We start from the raw sequence: 14,227 nt of genomic DNA, 5'->3' as shown, positions 1-14,227 counted from the left end.
ACACTTAGGCCATTCCGCATTTCACCAAAAGACTGAAGTTTATAAATATTTCCTGCCACCACCTAATTAGATTTTGTGCTCAAAAAGCTACTTTCATCCATATCAGTATAGAAAGAACATTTTAGGAAAGCTTTGTTGCTATGCATTTTCTCTTGTGCTGGAGAAAGAAGGAAACTTTATTTGTCATCACGTACTGATCTTACTGTTCCAAAAAATATTTTCAGGTGAGGACAGAGAGGTACCTGGGGAAACTTGGTGAAATGAGACAAATTTTCAATTCTTGTAGTGTTCTTCACCCACCAGTACAAGGAAAACAGTAATAAATACTCATCAAAGAATGCTCATTCGTGTTCACATCAACAAATAAAAAATAGCAATTGCTTTTAACTACTACAGATCCCTGGATGACTCTTCAGTTTATTTACCATCTCTCATGACTGCACTTTCTTGTATATCTTGCATGCCAAACTTCAAGCATGACATGAAAAAATAAAGACAAGAGTGTTCTTCTTGCTGGATTGGGTTTAGTATCCCCCTCTTCACATCAAACCTCTCCAGCAAGTGCCAAGCAACTTTGAGAGCGAGGTGCTGTTCAACACCCATGGAGGTTGATGGCCTTGCAGAAGGGTGGGAGCTCTCATGGATCACTGCTGGAAGCAAACATAAAAGAGGCAGGACTTTACTGGGGAGTTTAAGCAGCTGGGATTCAGATATATTGTCATAGGGTACTGAGAGGCTCCCTGGCCACAGTTTCCTTGTAAAGAATACAACTGGTAATAATGTTTGGGTTTGAAGTTTTTTCAAATACAGTAGTTCTACTACTTCTACAGGACACTTAAACTTTCTTTCTTGAGGCCAAAGATTAATCTTACTTCCGAGTTTTTCTTTATATTTATTGTCTTTAGGAAAGTAAATCAAATGGCAATAAAGAGCACTTACTCAATTCACTGCTTCCGCCAGCAAGCCTTGGTCAATCTGAGTGAAGCCTTAACTAAGTTAACAGCAAAATCTTGGATCAGGGACTTATATACCTGCTCTTGTTCTTAAACAGTGTGTTTAATTTGCAACTTTCCTGTAACCTTCAGAATTATCTTAAATTGCCTATTAGAAAGGTTAATGTTTAAAAACTAAAATAACTATTAAATTCAAAAATACACCAAAAAAATCCTTCATCTTTCATTGGATAATAATTTTAACAAGTAATTATCCCACCATAATGCCACCAGTTATTCCATGAGTCTTATCTTGTATTATTCAGCCTACACTCATCTTTCAGCCCTTTTGTGCTAGTTAATGGTAATACAATCTGGAATTCCCCTCATCTAATTATTTTTTAATCTTTTTTTTCCCCCACATATATCTTAAATTTGAAATTAAAGTATTATAAGGAAGACCTATTTAGTCCACTAACACAAGCACAGCCTTTTTCCTTTGAGAACTGCACCATCTGTACCTGCATACTGTGCATAAAACCTGAAGTATAAAGTTTGAGAAACCAGGTTTTCCAAGACCACAACATACCATTGGTTAAAAAAAAAAAATCATATAAATTCCTCTGAGTACACTAACAGCTGTGCCCACTTGCCAATGCATCTGAGGTTATACACAAAGAGAAACAAAACCATGCTCTTTCACTTTACCACAACCTCAGAGTTTAGCTTTAAATGATTTCTGAGGAAAGGCTTCCTGCAGACTTTTCACTTAAGTAGTTGTAACTACAACTGCAAAACACTGTTGACTGGTGGACTCCAGAGACTTGTTCATTACCTGTCATTAAATGTTTTAAAGTTTGCATAATTGATCCAGCCAATAAGTTCATCATTGATTTATAGGGGTCTGTGCTGAAGAGTTGCTCATTAAAAATTCATAACACTGGTATGTGTCTTTACAATCCATTAGCTGTTTACGTACCCACAGTCCTAAGATTGATTGACCTTGGACTGAGATTCTCATGGACTCTGCCTTTTTTTTTTAGAAACCCCTCTTTTTTTCCATAATTTTACACAAGTCCACAGTATAGAAAAGCAATACTTCAGTCTTCTCCCTTGACAGCTATACTTTGATTTTTTCCTCTCCATCAAAACTGAAACTTTACTTGAAATAATGAATAAATAAAGCATACCCCATAAACAGCTTTCCACTATTATTTAAGCTTGCGAGCTGTGCTCTGTTAGTCTCCTTTCCCCACCATCAGATTCAAGTGTGTAAATGTTCTAAAAGGCTTTGAATGTTTTATGATGATTTCAGGGAATGATGGAGTAATAGCTGAAGAGCGAAGCTATTAGTTTTAATATTTATATTGAGTGCTCTGAAACATTAATGTGACAGGATGTAAGATCAGAGCAGCGGGACATATTTACTTCACAACCACTGCCACGTGGCAAAAATATTTATTTTCTGAAGCTCTGAGGCCAATTTTTTTTCAAAAAAATATGAAGTTCAGCTTATATTAGCTTTTTCTGAACTTCATACTCATTGTTTAGAAGCTAAAATATTGATTACTGATTTGGATATAACTTACTTCATTTAGGTAGAACCCAAGCATAAAGATGCTGGTGTTGGCGGTGCACCTTGGTCTCTGTACAGAAGTTTTCTAAAGCTGATAGCAGCTCACAAATTCCTTTCTTGCTCTCTGCTGTGACTGCTTCCTATAGAGCACCTTAGAAAAAAGAAAAACAGTCATTTGTTGATAAAGAAATGGGATGGGCTCACGAGCAGAATCATCGTTAAAAGGTTGTTTCATATTGTCTTCCAATATTTCATGCATGAAGTAAACCAACACTGTAAATGTCCTAAGTCATTGTGCTTGGTTCTTCTGTTCAAACTAGCAAACATATTAAGGTAAGTGATCTTAATTACCAAGGGTCAAACAGTGCTCACCCCACTTGTGTGGCTCTCATGGTCTTCAGTGAACAAGTAAAGGAGGTAGGATGAGATCCCTAGGGGGAAATCCTCCTATCAGATTTGCAGAGTGGATCCGATATAAGTGGAACAAATGATGACTTATTGCTGCTACATTATGAAAATGTGATTTCTCCAGATGCTTCCATGCTCTGTGTAAAGACTTTATAGGCTGAAAACACTGCCAGGGAGCAGCTCACAGACCTCCTGCAGGAGAAACGCTTGGGTCTTCAGGGTACATTTCAGCCAGACGTAAGGAGCGCTGTCTTGAACTACATCAAGCAGCCTTACAGGAACAGCAGCGCTGGGCTTGCCCCACAGTGAGGCACAAAAAGGGGATTACCTGAAAAAGTGAGGTTACCAGCACACTTTTACAGTGTTCACCAGAGGCCTCTTTGTGCACCCTGCTATAGAGCCATGGTGCATGGGGGGCTTACACAGACAGGAGAGCTAGGGCTGAGGGCTGGGGCAGAAACTCGTAGGAACACCTATTGCAAAGCTGACTAGAGTGGTCTGCCATCTGCTCTCCCAACCCTGCCTTTCCAGGAAGACAAAGAAAGCTCCATAAAGGTCTTAATTATCTCTCACACATTTCATCAGCCCTATTAACTTCTGACTAAGTCCTTGGTGACCTCCTTTCCCAGCTACCTTCCAAACCATCCCCACAACAGAAGCAGCCAACAGAAATGTTTATCACAGCATTCTTCATTCAGTTCCAACAGGGCAGAATATTCAACATTTTCTTCTGAATGTGTATTTCACTGCCCTTCAGGTCTAATGATAGATAAGTGTCAGTTTATCCTCCACCATTATTTTGAATATTCTACTAATTGTATCAATCCCCTATGTTTTACACGTCTATAGCTGCAAGCTAACATTGTCTTTCCCACAACTGCCTCTGTTCTTAACTTTCTTATGTTGTTTAGGAAGCATTTCTAAATACAATTCTTTTAACAATTAACTGAATCATACAATGCACAAAGCAATAGATTAGAATTTTAAGTACACTTAAGTGGGAAAACAAACATGCTATCTGCACCTGTGTGCACAGCTACTTTACAATTTCTTGGCCCTCTCTGTATCTGTCAGAGAAAACAATTTACAAGTATCTGCTTCTATTTCTCTGCTCAGAAACAGTTTTCCTTGAGTGTTAGGCAAGACTTCCTACAAGGAAAAAAAGTAGAAATGAGCGTAGCAAGCACAGGGAGAATGATTTACATCACTGAATATGTGGAAGTCACATTCTGACCCACGGCTCCTACAGCTTTTTAGAAAGGTGGGAGGAAAATTATGATTTTTTTTGCCTACCAGGACCTTCCCCCTTGCAGAGCTCCCTTAAAACACATTGCCCATCAAGGTAATTCTTCACCTTGTAACAGAACAGATATCACCACACTGTACAAAAGGGTCTAGAAAAGAGCAGGAGCTGCTCTTTTAGTGCTGTGATCAAAGCAGAAGGCAAGAGAAAGGAAGACTGTGATGAAATCAGCACCCTGTCTTCTGCTGGTGATGTCCTTGGGACCAGAGTTTGGCAGTGCACAGTCTGTAGCAGCAGCACCCACAAATTCAGTCCTCCCAAAACATGACATTTTCAGCAGACAAAGATGTGACAGTCTTGTTCAGCAAGGGGTTTCCACCCAAGTTCTGGAATTATAAATGATACTGTTTTCTCAGCAGGATGTTCACTCACAACTACTGACTCAAAAACTACAATTTCAATTTACAAACTTTACATTCAGCAACATTTCACACTTGGAACATGGAAAAGTGCTCATTGCCATATAAAGTCTCTGCCTGGGGTGTTGGGGGAATGAAGGCAATTTTACCTAAAACAGGTCAAATTAATCTGTTATTACTCCACTGGTATTGTCCGAGTTACATTGGTGATAAATTTTGTCCAGTTTGGTTAATGGGGTCATTGTTAAAAATTCTGTTTGAATAACTTGGTTATTTGCCATTTTTTAATACAAATGAGCATTACATAGCCCAAATCAGAAGTAATCTTTTGTTATTTACTACAAGCTGGATAGCAGTGATGTACATAACAAAGTACTGGGATATCCCTAATTATCAGGAATGTGCCTTGGTATATAGTTTGCATGATATACAAATGGTTACAGGTTTGCTTTCAGAGTGTAAACTTTTAAAAACCACCATAAAGACCCCATAAAAATATGACTCTGACTAGAAAAAGATGCAAGCTGCTTGATGCCTACGTGGGTATTTTTCCTTAGAGATCAGGAGAAATATGACAAGTATGACTGCTATTATAGTTATATAGCATATTCCATTTAGCAGTGATATAGCAGAACTGTGAAAGCATATCCTATGGTGTTTTCACTTCATGCATTTGACATTGATATTAGTTATTACATTTAAGATACATTGGGCTGTTTATTGCTGACTGTTTCCTCTCACTGAGAATGTTAACCACAGCAAAGGAATATTTGATGTTACAAATTATTTAGCTTGCTACTCTTCATTTTCCTTTTAGTATGCAATTATTTGTTTGGTTTCACCGAGCAAATGAAATTTCAAGGGCATTTCAAGGAAAATAAATAAAGTACAACCCAAAAGGGTTTTTTTGTTTGTATTCAGGAAGAGCACTGAATCATGCATATGTATGAATCAACAAAATCAGGTTAGCTAAGAAATTGGAAATTGCACTCCACACTAGAGCATTTTTCTTGCTCTAGAGATCTTAGCTATGGATTTGAAGGACTAATAAAAAATCAGCAGCATGACTGGAACAGATGTTTTTTTATGAACTCAGCTTGTTAATAGTCTTTTTAGCTTCTCCTAAGGACTTAAAGCAAGTTCCTCCCTTGTCCTGAATATCTGAGATGATGTTAACATTGTCCAAAAGTGTACACTAACAAGCAGCGGTGAAGAGCTAAGGTCTTGCACCTGGTTAGGAATAAAAATTCAAAACATTGCTGTGAATTGGATGAAACCTCAAAATGGGCAATGTTACAAAAGAAAAAACCAAACTTATTGACCATATCAAACCCACACAGTGTCATTCTCTTGAAAGGGTGATATGCTGCTAAAATACTTGAATGCACTGAGCTACATGTATTTCAGAAACAAGGGTTGTTACAACTGAAGAAATTCCCTTTTATTTAAGCAGTTGTTCACTTCTGCATACAATGAGAAATGAAACAAAATGAGCCAGATCCTCAACCAGTTAAAGCATCCTGGTTTTGTTGGCTCCAGTGGTACTGTGGCAATTTATATTTGTCATACTAGCTTTGCATTCTCATTGTAGTTAGTGAATGTCTGCAGGTAGAAAAAAGAAATGAGAATACTTGGAGAAAATTAGAAATCAGTGTCTCTGTCACACTGGTCAAGTAGTGTTTTGTTTACTCTCTTGTTGTTTTATTCACTCATCGTTCTACAATTTCCTATGTTCTTCCAAAAATCCATATCTGCCAGATATTATGTTTCGTTCATTATGCCTGGCTCTGAGAAGGCAGGAATCATCCTATAACTTGTCATTTTATCTAATGGCACTAAACAGTATCACCCACACATGGAACTGGTCCCTCCAAAACTCAATCACTGGACTAGGAAACCGCAGAGGTATAATTTAATTTTGCAGCTTATGGCTTTTTTTTTTCCTTTTTTTTTTTTTTTTTTTTTTTTTTTTTTTTAAGTACAGAAGCAGCTAACCATTACTGGCATTGAGTACCATATTGTCATTACTCTGTCAGGTGAAGAAATACACCTTCATTCACTTCAGTCAAGGGATGCTTCAGCTCAAATGTATGGGATTTCTTTCAGTAAGGAAGAACTGCTTTTCCTCTACACCTAAAGCACTCTTTGAGCAATTTAAGGGACAGAGAAAACCAGCTTTTCCCTTAACAAGTGACACACTCAGGTACAAAAAAAGGACAACTGTGTCCACTGTTTTATTGTAAATGCTGTTCATATTCTTCTCTTGGAAGAATTTTTGACACTCCTGGGACTATTCCCAAAGCAATGACTGAGAATTGACCTTGTTCCTTTCTCACTGAATTATCCTAAAAACTTGTGGTGGACGGGTGCTCTCAGTGGGCTCTACTGAGGCAGGTCTTTTAGCCCACTTACAGGACTAGCTGAGATGAACTCAAATGTGGAAAACTTGCTATTATGCATACATATTGTATGTTGTTACTTCTTGCCTCTGTCACCTTTATATTTAGAACATCTGGCTTTGGTATATGAGAGCTTTGATTTATAAATAGCTTGAATTTGGAATATATGATGAAAGACTTCCCACAAGTGGCTGCACAAAAATCTAAAAAATTCCAATTACTTCCAAAAAGTTCAAAATCTGATTCAGTAAACCCAAAGTAACCTCATGCACTATAATGATATTCTCCTAGATGTATGCAATCTGACACAAGAATTTAAGCTCACTCATTCCAGGCTCACTCATTCAGACTCTTTCCATACAAAAAGCAATGAAAAAAGGAGAAAATGCACTCATCCAAATTCTACACAACAATTGCCTCCTTGCAGGCTCTTTGATACATAATAGCCTACTATTCCTACTATCTCATGACTTAGAACTACTTGAGTCAGCAGGCTTAATATTCTAATATATAACTCATTAAAAGAAATCAATCCAGACAAGACAAAAAGCAGTGAAGAAACAGGTATGACAAACAAAGATACAGTTCCTGAGTCCCTCCACTATTTCAGATTCTTTAGTCCTGTGAAAGCATTTACAAGAAAGAGTGGGAGCTGAATTTTTCACTAGTAACACACACTCAGACTCACTGAAGGGAATCAAAATGCAGAAGGTTTTAGGGAAGCTATTCTGTAACTTATCCCGTGACATAACATCCTTGCTGCCTTTGGACTCACAGCTCTTGGGTTTTGGAAAGAAGTAAGCATCATTAGTTCTCATTGTTTAATGAAAAGGAAACTATCCTACCTAACAGAATCCCTCTCACTTAACTGAATGAAAATGTAAAATATTTTCTAGTTAGTGGGTCATAACATTATTTTATTGGTAGCATCTTCTGTGCCCCACCACTAGCCTTATGCTACCTCACTTTTCTCAGAGTGCTGTTGGAACCAACAATATTTGGCTTATTTCTGCTCTACCCTGGTTTTCTTCCTGATACTATAGGAAATCTAGACACCTGCAAAGTTGCTAATGTGGTACTTGGAAACACAACCTTGACCATGCCAGAATAACTTGCTAAGATTTTATACCAGACAAAAGAGATATTCTGTTTTATTTAAATAATGATAAAACACTCTGTTTCCTTTCAGCTGACCATAAGAGACACATATTCTTCCTTAATAACATTGAAAGCAAGTGTTAGCAAGACCCGCTGATTATCTGGTAAAAACACAATTAATTTGTGCCCAGACTCATTAATCTTTCTTAATACATGTCAGCCCATTACATTTGATCCATGACCTCTGTCCCCAGACTTGCATAAAAATCTCTCAGGATCAGAGCCACACCACGATTTGGCATGGAGCCACCAGCTCTGGCAGTTGCCTGCAAAATGCTTCAAAGCCATCAGCAATGGCAGCTGCTGCATTTATGTGCACATGCCCGAATGATAAGTTCACAGCTCCTCCAAGGCAGGCTGAAAGAAGCTGGCTGCTCAAAAGCCTGAGCCCTGTTAGAAATACAGCTGTGGCCCTATTTGGATCAAATGATTACTCATCTTTACTCTCATTTCTGTTCCCACAGACGCAAGTGCTGGGTGGGGTGCTGGGGTGGCCCACACAAATTCTTCCCCCACAACTTTTGCAAATAACACTTAACAGTAAAAAATGTGCAGCAGTATTTGAAACCAATTGCCCTTTCACATATGGACATTCGTGGATGGAGGATTTAGTGAAAAATCACTTATCATAGCCATACCTGTGTCCTTTCTGCTTTAACAATTACCTCAAGACAGAGAGGTGCAAATTTTTGTAAAAATTCAGGCATTTAGATTAACGAAATCACCTGGCTTGCTAGTGGACATGAACACAGGCCTTTCAGTGCTTTTTGGCAGCCATCAAGTTACTTCTCCATCCATAATAAACAGGGTAAGTCCAAAGGCTCATATTATTATTGCTCCTAGAAAATACTATGTGCCTAAGAACAAGCACCAAGTCTGTGATGGCACATCCACAACCTCCTCCTTCTCATCTATGCAATATTTTTTAATTGAAGCAAGCATTTCTAAGCTGAATTCCTTATTAATTTACAGCCTAGACCCTTTCTTGTCACCAGCCAATGTTCACTGGTAGGAGAGAAGTGACAAATTGGAAAATGACAGAAGTTGAACGATGGCAGAAACAATGCTAAGCTATATTTGAAATGCCTTTTCTAAAGCCAAACAGCAAAGCTTTATTTAATGTGAATTTAATTAAAGTGTTCTTCCCCAGCTACATCAAGCTCATTTTTGTCACCAATGTATTCTGTGAAAAATATGTAATCATTCACTACATGACAATGACTTAAATTGCATCACTCAAAAGAAATAGCATTTTTTAGAAATATATAAATTTATCCTTTTCCTGGTTAGCTGTGGATGTTAGGTTTGGTGCTTCTCGTGTGAAAGGCACAATGCTGCCCCTGCAATAACAGGCAGCCCATGGCTTTAGTGGGGGCTCTTTTCAGGGGTTTTCTGTGACTCTCAGCCCTATGCATGGCTTTTACCTTTTCTTATGTTGCTTCAACCCAAGCAAACAGATAGAAAACCTTGCAATATAACTGCCAGAGACAGTTTACAGACAAAGTATGCAGCACTTCAATTACAAGTAACATCTTCTAAGGCTTCTCAAGAGCAACTTATACTGTGCATTGTTTCATCTGCAACCACACTATTTGCTGATCATGTTCTAGCAAGCAAATGCTTATTTTATTCTTATTAAAATGTCAAACAGGATTTTAATCTTATCAAAGTGATTATACTGCAGCTTTGAATAACTCTGAAAAAAAAAAACAAAACCAAAACAAAAAACAAACCAAGACAAACCAACCATTCATTCATTAATCACTCACTCATGCAAGGCATAAGAAGGTGAGATTGTCAGGAACTTACCATGCCTGATGGGCCAATTGTGAAGGGACACAGCTCAGCTGCTTGCCAGCTGCCCAGAATGGCAACTCTCAAGGGGAAGGAGGGGAGGAAAAGTTCTCATCTCTGCTCTCCCCCCACAGTGGCCTTTTCTCATCTTCCAAAGCCATGGATCTGTGGGGATGCAGATGAGCTGGTACTTCCCACCTCCCTAGCACAAGGATGATCAGAGCTGTAGCTCTCCCTTCCCTCTCTGCCTACAGACATCAGGTTGGGGTCCATCATCTTTAGGTGCTTCTTTCTAGGGAAAAAATAAAGCTTGAGGAAATGCACGTGGTTATCTTTCCACACTTCACTGCAGGCACTGCACAGAAATTACCCACTCCTCTTTTGGGAGCTTTCTCCAGCTTTAAACAGATTCCTACCATACACACTGCCAGGCTAGGATCATGAGGAAATCTGGTTTTTAAAAGAGCAGAACTGATGCAATAATTGTCACAAATGCCACAGAATAAGCAAATTTGGTCTCAACTGTCAGCCTTATTGCCAGACTGTCAGAAGATCTGAATCCAGAGAATAATTTAAATGTCAAATCAAGACACTGCAAGCACAAATTTCTGTGATTTGCTGTGCTGTTGAGAGATAACATGACCTGAGGGTAAGAGAAGAGCTGGCTGGGAAAAAAAAATCTGTTTTTTCAGGGGGTTAGGGAAATTTTTGTTGTAAATTTACCAAAGAAATTGGAACTTGTAGGTTTTTTTTAGGCAAACCACAATGGTACCATGACAGACAGTTCTCCAAAGGGGATATACTTGCCTTGACAGATGTTTCTTCTTCAGGAATTAATAAATTCACTTTTTAGAAGTGCTCTGAAATCCTTGGGAAAGAGAAGGTCAAAATGGCAATTATTGCTATTTTTATGTTAAATGTTTTATATGGAATTACAGACTTCATAATGCTGCTGGTTTTATTATGGACTATTGCACTATTTTTGATAAAACTTGCACTGGAAATGTAGAAACTAGAAAATAAATACATATTTTAAATTATAAGCCTTTCTCAATGGCTATCATTGTGATGTTATTCACAGCTTTAGGGAGGATTGTGCCTGACTAAGGACTGCAGAATAATGCCCATATTGAGAAAACCATATGAATTGAACTGGAAAGAAGAAAAGAAAAAAACAGGTTACAAGCTGTCATTCTGAAACTCATTTTCTCCACCATGAAGATGAACTCTTATTACCTGTGAATATGGAATTCAAATACTATTTTCAAGTTTTAAATATAGGTAACACTTTACATTATGTGTCATTCTGGTACCAATTACAGCATAACTCTAATATTATAAATCTATTGTGAGAGGGCTGAGCCAAGAAGTTTCGTGGTAGCCCAAAATTCAAGCAAAGTTCAAAAATATTTTAATTTTCTCTTCTAATACAAGCCCATATTCAGTTTCCTGGAACACATAATGCTTTGAAAACAAGTGCATTATGTTTCTAATGTAACAAACTGAAGAATCTTGCACTTCTTTTACCTTTCTCTTCTATTTTATGGGTGAAAATAAGATCATCCACTTTCCCACTGTAGTAGCTACTGCAAAGTTTTCTTTATTGCTAATTAAGAAAGCCTGCATCCCCTGTTATTGTGTTTGTAGTCTGGACAAAGGGAAGTTGAATGTTGCCCTGGGTCCACATCCCAGCTGTCTTCTGTTGCTGTGTTTGATGCCAGCTCTTTCCCTGGCTGACCTGCAGTGCTGCAGTTACAGTGACAGCTCTTCAGCTAGCCCCCTCTTGACTAGGATATTATCTAGCCCTCAAAAAGAGGAAAAAAATAAATATGATGGTTTCAGGGAAGCTGCTTTAAAGAAAAAATGCAAGGCTGTGTCTTAATCCCTGAGAGAAAATCTTCAAGGGTTTAATACAGAAGCACAGCATTGCTGTAGGTATCTAACTGGTGTTTAGTAGTAATTTAGAAGCTGATGGAAACAAGAGGAGTTTCCATGGAAAACAAGCAGATTTTTATAGCCTTCAGAGTATTGACTAGGACATAAAACCATTTCTGATGCTCAGTGAGGGCAATGGAGAAATTCTAGCACTGGACCATCACTCCTTCCCAATTACTTAAAGCCCAGATATGGACCCTGGGCCTTCTCTGAAGAGCAACAGGGCACCATGTCTGAGCTACTGCTTTGCTGTGAAAATTTAACAGACAAGTAGCTCTAAGCTACTGAAGAACACAAGACATGCTGTATATTCAAAGGAAGGAAACAAACAATCTACATTTAAACAATAAAATAAAGTTCATTTCCACATGTAATATTTTTTAGCTAGATGTGCAGTCTTACAGCCTTTTTACTGGACTGTACTTTTAACCAGACTATAGTAAATCCCAGTGTACAGGAAGTGCCATCTATGCAAGTGATTCACTATTAGTTAATTAGGTGTGCTAGACTATTTCCCTCCCAGTGAATGGAGTTTGTATACTGGTACCTGCCATCAACACTAAATGGGGATTACACATACAAAATCCCTCTGGCATTGAGAGGGGAAAAATCCTTTCCCTTTCATAAATAATGGATCTGTAGCAAAATTAGCATTTAATGAAAAAATTTAAAAACTAGAATGAAAATATAATATCATTTCTATATTTTGTGTCCCAATTTGCCAGAGCATTGTGTGATCTGACACACAGGTCATCTCCTGTACATCTACTACATAACTACATCAAAAATTCTCTCAGTTATCTGTAGACTCAGCTACTCACCTATGACCAAAGTCCTCCATGGTATTAAGAAAGTAGAAATGCCCTTTTTCTACCAGAGCACTGTGGCACTGGGTTAAGTTTCTGGTGTATGAATATTTCTGGGATTTTTTTTTTAATTGAATTGTGATAAACACCATTGCTCTTCTACTACGAAGTGTTTGTTTTCCTGTCCCTGCTATGTGACATGCTTGCACACAAACAAATAATGTTTTTTTTGCAGGTACAAATATAAGAAACTCGTGCCTATTGTGTCCCCATAAACATTCATGTGGAAAAAGCTATATGCCCAGATTATTGAGCATGCACACTGCACACTGTGTACAGTATACTGGATAATGTTCACAACCTCCAACACTTCTACTCAGCTCGCTTCATTCCAACGCTTTCCAGGGTGACCAAGACGTGCAGCAACCACTACCCATTCCAGCTGTACTCTACCCTAAACTTGCCTTTGTTTGAATCACCCAAAGCTCTGCCACAAACCTTGGTGGAGCACAGATTGCAGCCTGCTTCTTTTAGAACGAGATGCTGAAGATCTCACCTAAGCCAAAACCTCCCTGTGAATTTGCCCATTGGAATTAGGAATAGAGAAGAAATCGCCCTGCAAACTCTCCTGAAAATCTCCAAACATGGCCCATGCGTGGTGGTGTGATATAAAAGGGCAAGAAATCATTCACATGTGAAGACAAGTGGGAAATTATTTTAGCAAGCCCACACACCAGGACACTGCCTTTCCCTTCTTTTCAAGATTCAGTCTCAATCCCATGGCTTTAAAACCTTAAAGCAAAACCTACTAGTATGAGTTTTGTGATTCCAGTGGAATAGAAATTGCAATACCAGTGGGAAAACCAATTTTGAGAGTCATATTTTGGGGTTGTTCAAGATTCTGAGCCCAAATTTTTCAATTTAGCTTTTTTTGTTTCCTCAGTGAGTATATACACACTTAGAGCAGCTAGATGCAAATTCTGCAGCCAAGCATACATAGCTGCAAAATACTGATTTTGATCAAAAAGAAAACAAGTGACTTACTAATTTATAAGCATAAACTTATCAAACACACAGAGACAGATGGAAAAAGTAACAAATACATTAACCCATGCTCTTATTCCATAACTCTTACCATTAGAAATTCTGCTCAACTGTTCTTTTGGAGATGTAAAGATTTTTTTTTTTTAATTCTCCATTTTAAATTGGGCTTTATTCTATGTTTTTGGTGTTTGTAAGCTACAAAATTTATATCAAACAGGGGTCATGATTATATTTTTTGATTCTTGATGTCATTGTTTGGCATACATTTAAAATGAAAAAATGATTACTATTTTCCCAATGGATCAAACAAAGGTGTTGATGTCAAAGGAGAAAAATAACATCCTTTCTGTAGTTGAGCAATGTGATTCCTTTTCCCTCCTTCCAGCTTTCTGCCTGTGGGAGCATCTGTCAAGGCTGAATCAGCACCTTCCCAGGAAAACCTCATAAACATGTTGGAAGACATTTCATTTTGTCATCTACCTAGGCACATTGGACTAATATGCAAATAAGACA

Source organism: Onychostruthus taczanowskii, unplaced genomic scaffold (assembly GCF_017590055.1).
Source record: "Onychostruthus taczanowskii isolate IOZ18803 unplaced genomic scaffold, ASM1759005v1 scaffold7, whole genome shotgun sequence".
Taxonomy (NCBI): domain Eukaryota; kingdom Metazoa; phylum Chordata; class Aves; order Passeriformes; family Passeridae; genus Onychostruthus; species Onychostruthus taczanowskii.
The sequence above is the reverse complement of the archived record's forward strand: the minus strand, read 5'-3'. Positions refer to the sequence as shown.